At 43.2% G+C, this 10767-nt stretch overlaps 1 long non-coding RNA gene across 1 annotated transcript in view; it reads left to right on the top strand.

Moving 5' to 3' along the window:
- The first annotated feature begins 8411 nt into the window (after positions 1-8411).
- The window catches only part of LOC130833887 (uncharacterized), a 106972-nt gene continuing 104616 nt past the window's right edge, over positions 8412-10767 (top strand). Inside the window, exons 1-2 of the long non-coding RNA XR_009048568.1 lie at positions 8412-8615; positions 9585-9657. This is a non-coding gene — a long non-coding RNA (uncharacterized LOC130833887). The remainder of the gene's footprint in view (positions 8616-9584; positions 9658-10767) is intronic.

Genomic DNA, 10767 nt, shown 5'->3' with positions numbered 1-10767 from the left:
TTGGATTTTTTGGTGGTTTGTATTGCAGTACATGCTTAAGGAAACCTATAAAATTGAGGGCGTGCGTGTGTGTGTGTGTGTGTGTGTGTGTGTGTGTGTGTGTGTTTTGGGGGGAGGGTTGTAATCTTGTCCTGACTTCTCTATGACAAGAACCTGAACAGTAAATGACAAAAAAGAGGGGGAGGTATTGAAACATTGATTTTTCGATAGCAAGTTTGATTCATGGTTTCAAAGGCCAATCTGAGGCATAATGGGTCACTCAAGTGGCTTCCAAGTGAGGCCTGATGTGCTTGAACTTTTGCCCTTATGTTCTGGGCTAGAATGCACAGGACACAGTACCCTGACCCAATTTCTGGGAAGCTATACCACCAAATTCTTGTTGGTCAGAAGCGATGGTTTTGCTCTATCTCTAAGCAAATGTTTAGCAGAACAGTGTCTTTCAACTGCAGAATGGGACCCAGGAAAGGAAAGTGATAAATTCAGTGGATTACTACAAACTGTTTTTTTCCCCCCCTTAATTCAATAGAACAAAATAGAATTTAAAATATAAGTATGCCATACATAGTAATGCTAGTACTATTCTATAAAATTTTAATTTCGATTATGTATAAATATGTATGTATTCTGAGTTATGAAGTAAATCTGTTTCTTACTGAGGACTGGGATCAAAGAATATTGAAAGCTACTGAGAGTAAACCTATTCTAAGGCAGGAAAATAATCACAAATATTAGTTGTCAACTCTGGATTTTCAGGAATGCACTGCATTGTCAAGGTAGGTCCGTAGATGTTTTTAGGGAGGGTAGATAGCTATCTTCTGTAGAATTATTTGACCACTGTCACCTGATAAGAGTGGGTCTGTTTCTGGGGGCTCGTGAGTCGTTTCCCAACTTGTTGAACAAGCTCATCTTTAGGATGGTCCTCAAAATTCTATTTATTCAGCATTTCAGTTTGCCTGAAGTGGGCTCAACTATTATATTTGCTTCCCTCTACCCTACCTTTCATGTTCAGCCAAGTAGTTTCATTCTCAGGTTGGCTTTCACGGCTTTCTCTGACGTGGCACTCGCCTATACTTCCACCTTAATCCCCCACTATTCCTTGCGGTAGGCAGCTTCTGAGATGGAGCTCAGTGAACCTCACTTGATATTCAGACTCATTTGTAATCCCCTCTCCTTGAATATGGGTGGACTTAGTCATGTGTTTCTGTTCAGCAAAAGTGATGGTACATTACTTCTAAGATTAGGTTCCAAACAGTCTCTGGCTTCCATCTTGCTCTCTCTTGCCCTCTCCCTCATTTGCTTTGAGGGAAACCAGTTGCCATCTTGTGAACTGCCCTTCGGAGATGCCCCCAGGGCAAGGAACTAACGTCTCTGGCAACAGCCCAGGGAGGCCTGCCAATAGTCACAAGAGTAAGCCTGGAAGCTGATCCTGTCCAGTTGAACCTTGAGATGACTGCAGTCCCAGCTAATACATTACTGAGAGGACCAGCTAAGCCCAGCTTGGATTCCTGACTCACAGAAATAAGTGATAATAAATATTTGTTGTTTTACACCACGAAGTTTTGCTGTAGTTTATTATTCGGCCATAGATAACTAATACATCCCCCTTCTTAAACTCTATGCTTTTGCCACTGTTCTCAACACAAACCATTTTGCATTCAAACTGTACCCACTGCTTGGAATGGAATATTCTTGATACCTCCTCTTCCCAGCTATCACCATGTATCTAAATTATCTTTCCTTTGAGGCCCACCTTATACGCCAGACCTTTCATTAATTTTTCTTTATTTGATGCTTTCATTTGAAACTGATTTCATTCTACTTTGAAGTGGTGCTTTGTAAGTAACTTTTTGTGGCACTTCTTTTCGTGTTGTCTGTGTACTAGATTTTATGTTAGTGTCTTTTCAGGGTAGAATCTGGCTACTCACACCTGGCCTAGTCACTTGTAAAAAGAAGGTACTTTTTGAGTATTTGGATGAATTAAATACGTGAAGTACCTATCTAAGTACCTACCACTACGCGAATTATATTTATCTGTTTACTGTTTGTCTCTCTCAGTAGAATGTAAGTTCCATGAAGGCAGGGGTTTAATCTGCTTTGATCACTGTTAGTTTCAGTACCTAGAACAGTACCTGGTAATATATTTTTGTCAAATGAATACATGCAGGAGTAAACAGCAGAAAGCATATTATCTAATATGTCTAAACGGCATCTGTCTCATTCCTTACTGGCCAAAGCAGAACTCTTGACTTCCCTAGCAAAACTGTTCCTCCCCTAATTCTTTACAGTTTAGAAGAATAACACCACCATTCATGAGGGAGCTCAGGTCCCAGAGCAGGGAGTCATCTTCAGCCCTCCTTTTCCTCAAATACCCAATCCATCAGCAAGTCTTGAGGGTTCTGCCTCCAACTATATTCAGAATCCTGCCATCTCCACTGCTTTGGTCCTAGTCCAAGCGCCCATCACCTCTCTCCTGGATCCCTGCAAAAGCCACAGCCTAACTCATCTCGGGGCTTCTGTTCTTGGTGCTCACTGTCCATTCTCTACCTGGCAGGAATTAAGATCTTCTCAGAACATAAATAAAATCCCTTGCTTAAAGGGATAAATTGTTAAAGCCCTCCAGTGTCTTCTAACTGCAACCAGAATAAAATCCATATTCCTTACTCACCATGGCCCTACTGGCTGTGCCCTTGCCTACTTCCTCAACCTCATCTCCTGACACTATTTTCCTTCCTTCCTTCCTTTCCTTCTTTCTTTCTCTCTCCCTTTCTTTCTTTCTTTCTCTTTCTTTCTCTTTCCCTCCCTCCTCCCTTCCTTCCTTCCTCTCTCTCTCTCTCCCTCCCTTCCTTCCTTTTTGTTGTTGTTGTTGCATCATTCCATCTTTTTTTTAAATTACTGATTATTGGATATAGTTGATTTACAATGTTCCTTTTCACTGTGTACTAGCCACAATGATTTTCTTTCTGTCCCTGAAATACTCTAAGTTATTCCTTTTTCAAGGCACTGTGCTTGCTGTTTCTTACATCTGGAAGTCTCCTTGCCTATATGTTTGGGTGGCATCACTTAGGTCTATTTAAATGTCACTCCTCAAAAAAAAAAAAAAAAAAAAAAAAAAAGTCTTCCTTGACCATCCCAGCAAAAGTTGCCCCTTGCATGCAATCTCCATTTCCTCATTCACTGTCATATTTTATTTTTTCACAGTTTTTCCATGGTATGAGAACACATTATTTCATTATTTGTTTATTTGCCTATGATCTCTTCCCCCTTCCTGCATTTTCCCTCTCAAACCCCTTTCTGGAGTGTTAACCCCACAAGGATAAGTCTTTTGGTTTGGTCATCCTTGAATCTTTAGTGCCTAGAACCGTGCCTGATACATCGAAGGAGTTCCATAGTGTTGATTAAATCAGCACATTTAACTTTATCCATCGGTGCCTAGTACATAATAAATGTCTGTTGCAACAACTTGGTGGAAAAGGACAGGTTTTCCTTGAGGCTAGTTTTCTGTAAGCCACAGGCATGAGAACTGATTCCAAGACTTGCTTTCTAATGGCTTCATTTTACCTAATTAATATGACTTTTTGCTATGTCCACAGCCTGACATTCTTGTCCAGACCATGTCATTCAAAATTCAAGTATGGACACTGGCATCATGGAGGAATAGTGGACTCCACCCCCTCCCCCCCCCCCTTTCCCTTCAGACCACACCCCTCCCTTTATTCCAATGACTTCCATATTTTCTTAGCATTAATTTCTCCCAGGTTCCTCAATAAATTCCTTTCTCTACTCTTTTCTTTTTTTCTTCTATTTTATATTTTATTCTTGAGGTTATGTTTAGTAGGGGCTCAACAAATAAAGGGCTGTATTTTATTTTTAAGACATCTCCTAAGCCCCAAGCAATAGTATTAACTCTTAGCACCCTGGTGACTGTGGCCTGTTTTTCTGGTATTGAAGGATACTCTACTAGGTAGCAGTTACTGTGTAACAAATTATTCCAAAACTCAGTGGCTGAAACTCTCAAAGTTAGTATGAATCAGAAATTCAAGAGCAATTCAATTGTGTGTTTTAGCTTGGTGTAGCCATCTAATAACTATGTCTATAGTTATCTGATGACCCGACTAGGGTTGGAAGATCTGTTTCTAAGGTCACTCACTCACATGCTGGCAAGTTGGTACTGGCCAGTTGATTCTTCCCCAAGAAGCCTTCTCCGCAAGCCTGATTGAGTATCCCCATAACATTGTAGCTGGCTGATCGCAAAGCAAGTGATCCAAGAGAGATCAAGGCAGAAGCTGCAATGCCTTTATAAACTAGACTTGGAAATCACACTTTATATTTCCTCCATATTCTACAAGTCACAAAAGCAAACCCTGATGCAACATAGGAGGGGATTATAGAAAGATGTGAATACCAGGAGGTGAGGATCATTGGGGCCTTCCTGGAGGCTAGCTACCACAGAGAGGTTGTCAGTAGCAGAAGACTTTTTATTGCAAGAAACACAATATGCAATTAGAAGTGGCTTAAATAATAAGGACACTTAACTAACTCGTCTAACAGGAAGTCTACAGATAGGACAATCCTAAGGTTAGTTCTTGGCCTTTTAATCTCCTCAGAGTAAGAACTCACCATCTTTTCATTCTATCATCTTCAGCATGCTGGAGATTATCTCCTGTCATGGTCACACGCTGGCTGCTGTAGTTTCAGGGCTCAGGTGCAGACAGGCCCACATCCACTGAAAAAGAAATAAGTGTCAATTCTGTGAGTTAATTTTATTAAGAGAGGGAATATTTCCTGGAAGTACCGCTGTGGTTGTCTCTGATCCTATTGGCCAGAATTAGGTAACACAGTCATGCAAAAAAAACCCCTTTATATTATGAATCCATATGTTTGCAAGTATTAATGTTTTGCAAGTACACACCTCACCACTCATCCAGAAAAAGAAAATTATGGTGCCCACAGAAACTCAACCTTAAAAAACAACTTAGAAACATTTAGATAGTTTTACAGACATTTTAGTATAAACCTATTTAATTATGTCAGGACTCTAGAACTTCTGAGAGTATCAGTACTCTGTTTATCCCATCTCCTCCCCAAATAAAGGGGTAAGAAATGGCTTGATTAGAGACCTTTTTGTGGTGTTTACCCACTGGCCTTTTCCTGTGACCCTGGAATGGTCCATTTTGGTAGGTGTGGTATATACTAATGAATATGAATGAAAACAGTGTCAGAAAGCTGAGGAATTTTTTAATTGACCACGGTTCTTTCACTGGGTAAACTGACACCTGCTACTTGGCAGTAAATGACTTTAAAATTTCAAACTCATAATTTTCCAAAATAGGACTTTTAAAAAATACTTTTATTTTTACGCTTCCTAATTGTTAGCAGTGTGTTTTCTTGTCCAGAGAAAAATGAGTGACTGAATGATGTGTTCTACTCAAAACATTCGTAGGCCACCATGGACTTATATTCCTGGCTTTCAGTCAGTTTTCAGATCTTTCTTTGCCCAGAGCTAAGATACTGAAATAAGAATTTATTAAAATGAACATACCTGAAATTCTGGTTCTTAGCTGGAAAGCATTTTAATATCTGGGCTTGGTTATGGGATCTTTACTTAGGTAAAACTCCCACTGTTTTGGCGAAATCTTTGGCACCTTTTGTCCGATTAAACGCCTGCGTCCACCTCCAGGTAACCTCATCATGGGACACCTGGTGCGGACGCCACTTCTCAACCCCCTCTCCCCATTCAGTGGCACCCATCGGTAAAGGTAAGGACAGCCCAGAGCCCACCGGTCGTCGAAACTGTTAAATGTGGTTTGCTTTCTTGAAGTGAACCACGCACATAACACACCCCTTTTGAGTGAAATAATGTCATTGTGTAACCGCGTGTCACCCCTGGGTGGATAAGGTCAACAAACTCTCCAAAGTTGCTGTCTCAGGAATACATTTCATTCGCGGCTGGAAAAACGAAGGGGGGAATGTTATGGGGTAGGGAAACAACTTGCTTATTTTCCTGGTGGTAAGCGGGGGGAAGTAAACTATTTACAATAGGGCCAGGACACGCTGTGTTTGAACGACGACGCGATGCAGGGCGTTAAACGAGCAGCGGGCAAGACGCGCGTGGGAACCATCTCCTTCCTTTGTCTTCCATCCCCCAGGGAGGTGTGGGGGGGGGACCCGTGACCCGCGTCCTGCGCATCGGAGGTGGCGGGGCCGAGGGGGCTGCGGCGCCCCAGAGGATAAGGCGGAGGCGCCACGACGCCGCTCCTCGGCTCTCAGGATGCCAGCCGGGTACACGCAAGGTCGAGGGCAAGGCAGCGCGGCTGCTCGGAGCTCCAAGGAGGGGCGCGAAGGAAGCGACGGCTGCCGGCCGGAGGGCCAGCGGCGCGCGCGGCGCCAGCCCGGGGGGCGGCGGCGGCAGGCGGGGCGAGCACAGCGCGGCCCCCGAGGGAGAGAGGCACCTCCGCAGGGGCGGGGCGGGCTGCGGCCGGAAGGCGGGGGGCCGGGGGAGGCGGGGGGAGAGGCGGGGCGGGGCCTCGGGCGCGCAGCCCCGGTCGGTCTCGGAAAATTTTCCACTAGGGCTCGGAGCGGGCGGGCCGCGGAGGCGCGGGGAGGTCCCTGCGCACCCGGGGCCACGTGACGGTGACTCGCCAGGCGCCGCCTCCCGGGCCCCGGGCGGGGGAGCGGAGTGGAGAGGAGGGAAACCGGGGAGGGGAAGGCGGGGGGTGGGGAGGAGAGGAGGGAAGTGAGGGGGGAGGCCGGGGAGCCCAGGAGAGAGGAGACTGGAGATGCGGAGGCGCGGGCCTTTATCTCGGCCCCCCAACGCCCCCTCGGTCCAGCTCGGCCAGCTGGATGGCTGCCCAGGGCGCGCCCAGCCCCGCGGCTGCGACGTGGAAAACCTAGAGAGCCCTGTAAACAGCAGGGCTAATCTCGGGGTGCTTTGAGGAAAGCCGCAGGGGGCCTCGACGCCCCGCGGAGTTTTCGCGGACTCGCCTGGCCGCGTGGGCATAGTACTGCTGGGGAGATGGAGTCTGGGAAGCGATCACGCCCTGTTGGCAGCTGTCGGTGCCTGTGTACGTGGCTTCTGCCGTGGGGAACTGTGGCTGTGAAAGCTCGCACCGGAGGGAGGGACCAAAGGGTGAGGCCCTGACCCCATCCCCTGTGCCCGGGCAGCCCCATAGGCACTGGGATTTGTCCGATGAAACTCCCGGAGCCACGAGGAAATCTTCGAATCTTCGGTGAACGTGGGGTTTGTGGTGCAGCAGGTTCCAGGTGGTTCCCGGTTAAGACTTTTTGTTGGAAATCCGAGATCGGCAAAGATTTCCTCTGCTCCTTCTGCTGCATTGAGTAGGCATTACACAGACACCCCGCCTCTATCTCTGCCCTTGTAAGGAAAAGTTTGTTACAGAAGTACTCCAACTGTTTCATCTCTAGTGCTTTTTTAAGTTCTTTCTAGTAATTGTCACCGTTTCCTTTTCCTCAAGTCATTCCATCAAACTCTTGGAAGCAAATGAAAAAAAAATATACTAGCCCGAATTAGAAAGTTAAGATCTTTGTTTACAGACTGCTTTGCCTGAGAAGACAGCGTTATGGGTTTGCTCTGTGCAGGTTTCCTCGCAGCCGCCTCTGGGGGCCTTTTTCTCTCACTCCCGCCCGAGGCAAAAGCACAGACCGGGGACTTGCCGGATGTGTCTTATTTTCCACACCACTTTTAACTTTCTCCCCAGAACTGGGTGAATTGTTTTCTCACAGGTATCTGCACTTAGAATTACTGTAATTAGTAAGAATAGCTAATGTTGATGTAGTACTTGGCGCAGGCACTATTTTAAGTTGTTTATAAATATGCGATTATTTAATTCATCCACTGTGTGAAGTAGGGGCTATTATTGTCCCATTATCCAGCTTACTTCATTCCTTAGAGATAAGGAAATTGGGGCACAGTTAAGTTAGATAAAAAGGCCCCTCTCGCTTGTGAGTGGAAGAACTGGACTTTGAACCCAACCTGTCTGAGGCAAATCCCATGTTGGGGTCACAATGCTATAGAAATTCCCTACTAAGAAGCATAACTGTATTGAAATATTAGATTTACATTTTTGGGGTTTTTTTTTTTCCTTTTACTAAATTTATTTAGCCTTCCTGAAGTTTATTTTGGAGACAGGTCTAAGTTTAGTTTGGATAGAAAACCACACACAATTTAAAAAAGAAACTATGCATTCCGGGGCAGTATGACATTTTTCTTACATGGAAGATTATTGAAATATTTGACCTGGGAACTTATTTTCCTTAGGAGAAATGTTTGTCTTCATATACCTTTGGCCCCTAGGACATGGTGAGACCTCCAGGAAAATGCTGTGAAGCTCTTCAGTCATCAGTTTGAAAAATACAGATTGATTGAAAAATACTTAAGAAGTGAATGCCTTTGAAATGGTTGATGACATAATGCCAAATAAAAGGAAATTTCCAGAAAGAAACATACATAGGAGATGGATTCAATAGGAAAGATACTAAAGGTTTTTTTTTTTTGGAACCTTTTTGTCCTGCCCTTGAAACCATCCCTGACCCTCCGACACAGGATTATAAGCCTCTTCTGTGTGCTCCTGTGGCATCTAGAATCTACGCCTGTGATGGTACATTATATTCTCATTGCTTGCTCACCTGACTCTACCTCTCAGGAGATTCTTGAGTTTCCTGAAGGGCATTCTGTCCTTCTCAACAGTGTGTCACCAGAGCTCAGCACAGTTGTTAGTCCTAAAATAGGAGCTTAGCAATCCTACTTAAAAGGATGAGTTTCCTGGTCAGCCTTGTCTTGTTAGGATGTACCAAGTTGGGATTTAACAGAAACCCTGAGACCAGTGTTCCCATTGGGAACATAGCCTCTGTCCAAACTCCTCCCTCTTTCCTCCTTTCTTACATTTACTTGTTCTCTCTCTCTCTCTCTCTCTCTCTCTCTCTCTCTTTACCGCTAGATATAAACTGCCTGGTTAGGAATATATATTTTGAGTGTGGGTATATATCCCATTGTCCCACTTGTTATTTTGTACATAATAGTTTTTTGATGTTTATTGAATAAGAACAAAAACAACTTCTGAAAAAATTTGTGTCAGGTTAGCTAACTTTATTTCTGCACCCAAATAATAAATAACCACACACTTAATCCTGACCTTACAATTTGGGGTCTTTAGAATGATAGAATCATAGGATTTTTTTTTTTTTTTTTACCCCTAAAGGAAACCTGATAATTCTCTTAAGACAGCCACTAGCCACAAGAGCTATTTAAATCTGTTAAAATAAAATTGTTAAAAATTAAGTTACCCAGTAGTATTAGGTACATTTCAGGGGCTCAGTAGCCACCTGTGACAAGTGGCTTCTCTGTTGGGCAGTACTGATATCGAGATTTTCATTATTGCAGAAAGTACTATGGGACAGAGCTGATAAGTTGCAAAAAAATAGGTAAAAGGGCATAGTTTTATTAACTTAAATATAGCACTGTTACTAAAAAATATTTCAGATTGCATAGCAGTTCTTTTTACATACAAAGAACATCGTATTCCTGCTTCAGATGTTATTTAACACAGATAAACATTTTTTCTTAACAGTTGTGTTTAATGCACATTTAAACATATTCAGAAGAATGGGTGGTTCAAAAGGATGCCTCTGTATTCCCCTAACGTGAGTATTCACCCCAATCGATCCTTTGTGAATCTTAATTTTTTTTCTCTTTAAAAATACTCTAATCAACTTGATTCACTGCACAAGTTTGACATTCATTAGACTTGGCTGTGCACTTTAAGCTCGCATGATTGAGAAACTAAAATACTCAGTAATGTTGGTAAAGGACAAATGCCAGATAGTTTTGGACTGACCAAATATATATTTAATGACATCACGCATGCCATACGGACAGTTCTCAATTTACAAACACTCTATTCAGAAGCAGCCCAAATATAAAACATACTGGTGTACTTTCCTTAAACTCCTCCTTAGAACAGGTAGCCAAAGGTAGCCATTGTACAAAAAGTTAGTCAATTAAAAAAAATAAATCTTGGAATTTTTAGAGAATGGATAGCTTGAGTTGTGGAGGGAGTAAAGATGCTGTGAAAAACCCTGGGGAATTAGTAGAGGTTATTTCCACAGTAGAACAGATTTGCTTAAGCGGTAACCCCCTGACAAAAATAGTCTAGTTCCACCTTTCTCCATCAGGCCCCGCCCCTCCTTGCCGAGTCTCTCTCCCACTCCTCCAGTCTTTTACAATTCTCCAATTTCATTTGTAATACAGTTTATGTTCTGTCCATTCAAAGTTTTGTGGCCTCGCTTCTCTGAACCTCCATTTTCAAAACTATAAAACAGAAATGATAACACGTGATTGTCTGGAATTAAAGGAATATTTTTATGAAAATACTTTATAGATTAGAAAATTAATATGAAAACAAGGAACTGTGATTATACATCTTAATAAAACTCAACTCCCCCCACCCCAAGGTTAAATGGCCCTCAGAATGTGCACTTGACCAGAATCTGATCGGAATCTGACCAGTTCATCAGAATATTTAGGCCAGTAGATGGCTTGAAGGTTCTGGAGGTTGGGGGTGTTCTGGGAGGTGGAAGAAAGATTTTAAAAAGGAAAGAGAAAGCTGTGAAAGAAAATAGTTCAAATTTGGCAAGAGTTTGTGTAAATATCACCTTTTCCTTTAAGGGATGAATGTAATTACTTGCATTTTCTCTCTTCTACTCCTTTCTTCTGTTTCATTGATTATTCCTAAGGCTAAAGTTTCTACTTTA

This window comes from Hippopotamus amphibius, chromosome 12, assembly GCF_030028045.1.
Source record: "Hippopotamus amphibius kiboko isolate mHipAmp2 chromosome 12, mHipAmp2.hap2, whole genome shotgun sequence".
NCBI classification, from domain to species: domain Eukaryota; kingdom Metazoa; phylum Chordata; class Mammalia; order Artiodactyla; family Hippopotamidae; genus Hippopotamus; species Hippopotamus amphibius.
This window is presented reverse-complemented; position numbering and strand designations above follow the sequence as displayed.